Raw genomic sequence first — 3,058 nt, forward strand, 5'->3', positions numbered from 1 at the left:
GTTTCGAGGAAATAGCAAACATTGTCGAAGAAGATATTCAGGATTGTCCTGAGATGTTTCAGCGGTTGATAAGTGATGCTGAGAAACCATTATATGATGGTTGTACTAAATTCACAAGATTGGCAGCGGTGTCAAGGTTGTATAAGTTGAAATCTGTTAATGGATGGACTGGTAAGAGTTTCACAGACTTGTTTGCACTTCTGAAGGATATGTTTTCGGAAGATAATGTGCTCCCTTCTCGAACCTATGATGCAAAACAAATGTTACGCTGCATAGGCATGGAATACACTAGGATACATGCTTGTTAAAATGATTACATCTTATTTTTTTAATGAGTATGCTTTATTAAAGTTTTGTCCTAAATGTAATGCATCACGATATAAGAAGGACGACTTTATTCCCATAAAGGTGGTATGGTATTTTCCCATCAAAGCAAGATTCAAGCGTATGTTTAGCAATGCCAAAGATGCAAAGAAGTTGACATGGCATGATGAAGAAAGGATTGAAGATGACAAGCTTCTGCATCCTGCAGATTCTCCTCAATGGAGAAATATTGATCACGATTATCCTAGTTTTGGTTAAGAATCAAGAAATCTACGCCTTGCATTGTCAACGGATGGTTGTGTAGTTGTCTTTCATATGCATCTCATCATCACAATCCATAACATCTCTCATCTCACCATGTCTTGTCCAACATGTGTAACTTTGATCAATATCGTGACACACTATGTGATGTTATCTATGTTAATTTCTGGACCTAAATAACCAGGAAATGACATAGACATATATTTTGCTCTATTATTTGAAGACTTGAAGAAAATGTGGGAGACAAGCATAAATGTATATGATGCGTATAAGGAAGAAAGCTTCAACTTGAGGGCTTTGTTGTTCGGCACAATTAGCGACTTCCCTGCATATGGTAATATGTCTGGATATAGTACAAAAAGACATTTTGCATGTCCTGTATGTGAAGACAATACTCATTCAATGAGGTTGGAACACTATACGAAAAATGTCTTCCTTGATTATCGTAGATTTTTGCCTTCAGATCATCACTATCGACGATAGAGAAAAGCATTTGTTTGAAACAATGAAGAAGGTCGTGCTCCTTTGCCGTTGACAAGTGACCAATTATTTCAAAAGCTAAAGGGTTTGAATACTAACTTTGGTAAACCTTTTACAAAAGAAATTTTCACAAAGGGTTGGAAGAAATGGTCAATCTTCTTTGAATTGACATATTGAAGTTCATTATATGTAAGACATTTCCTCGATGTTATGCATATTGAAAAAAATGTGTTTGAAAGTCTCCTTGGTACGTTACTCAATGTCCATAGTAAGACCAAAGATGGCTTGAATGCAAGGTCGGACTTGGTTAGTATGGTAATAAGAAAGGAATTCGGGCCGATAATGAAGGGAAAACGTACATTTCTACCTCCAACAGCTTATACTTTGTCGATGAAGGAGAAAATAGAATTTTGTAAATTTATTCATGGTGTTAAAGTTCTAGAAGGGTACTCTTCCAACATTCAGAATCTCGCATCAGTGAAAGACCTCAAATTAAAAGGTCTTAAGTCTCATGATTGTCATGTACTTATGGAACATTTCTTGCCTATTAGAATACGATCAATTCTACCTAAAAAAGTCTGTGGAACCATAACTAGGTTATGCTTCTTCTTCAAGGAAATTTGTAGTAAAGTGATTGACCCTGAGAAATTACCTGCATTGCAAAGACAAATTATTTTGACTTTGTGTGAGCTTGAAATGTGTTTTTCACCTTCTTTTTTTGACATAATGGTTCATCTAAGCATTCATCTTGTCCGAGAGACACAACTATGCGACCCTTCCTATATGAGATGGATGTACCCATTTGAGCGTTGTATGAAGACATTAAAAGGGTATATGAAGAACTGATCAAGACCAGAGGTTTGTATTGTCGAGTGATATGTTGTTGAAGAAGCTCTTGATTTTTGTACCGGATACCTTACTGACGGTGATTTTATGGGCATTCCAAAGCCTCGATATGCAAAAAAAAAAAATTTGGCGAAGGTATTAATAGGAATGAAATATTGACTATTACAAGAACCAAATTGGAGCAAGCGCACTTATATGTTTTACATAATGCCGACGATGTTGAGCCATATGTTGAAACATACAAGGAGATGCTAAGGACGTGTTATCCAAGTAAGAATGAAAATTGAGTTTCCAAAGAGCATAATCGATGTTTCATAGTTTCCGAAAGATTGAAATGGTTAGTCAATGGTCCAAGCCTTCATGTCTTATCCTACACTGGTTACCTGATTAATGAGTTCACATTTTATACGGAAAAAATAAGATGATCAAAGTAAAATGCAAAATAGTGGTGTGACTCTTGTTGCTCTAACTTTACACATATCAAGTGCAAAAGATAGAAACTCAATATATGTGAACATGTCATACTTTAGAGTGATTGAACACATATGGGAATTGGATTACACAATGTTAATGATGCCAGTTTTTTATTGTATGTGGGTTGATAACAGCAATGGCTTCCGAGTTGATGAGTTAGGCTTCATGCAAGTGGATCTTAATAGGCCAGGATATAAACATGAGCCATTTATTCTAGCATCACAAGCTCAACAAGTATCCTATGTTAGTGATCCAGCTGATATGAAATGGATCATTCTTCTTTTAACTAACAAAGTAACCGTCAATAATATTGATGACCAAAAATATGAATATATTGGTGAAGATGATCCTTTTTTTGTGACATATCAGTCGCGTGAGGGTGGACCAACTAAGGATGATGATTTATATATAAGAGATGATCACAATGAAGGGCTTTGGGTAAATCAATATGCTCCTCCAGACAAGGATGACCCTCAAAGACAAAAACAATCCAAGTAAAGGAAAAAATAGATACAAGTAGCCTTTGTATAATTTTGATTGTTTGTAATTTGTATAATATTGTTTCTTTGTAATTTGTGTAATATTTTATTTGTAATTATATAATCTTTCAAAACGTAATTGGCATGATATTCATTGTTTGTATTTTGTATTGTATTGATGTTTAATAAAACAA

This window comes from Lupinus angustifolius, unplaced genomic scaffold, assembly GCF_001865875.1.
Source record: "Lupinus angustifolius cultivar Tanjil unplaced genomic scaffold, LupAngTanjil_v1.0 Scaffold_95_66, whole genome shotgun sequence".
Lineage (NCBI taxonomy): Eukaryota > Viridiplantae > Streptophyta > Magnoliopsida > Fabales > Fabaceae > Lupinus > Lupinus angustifolius.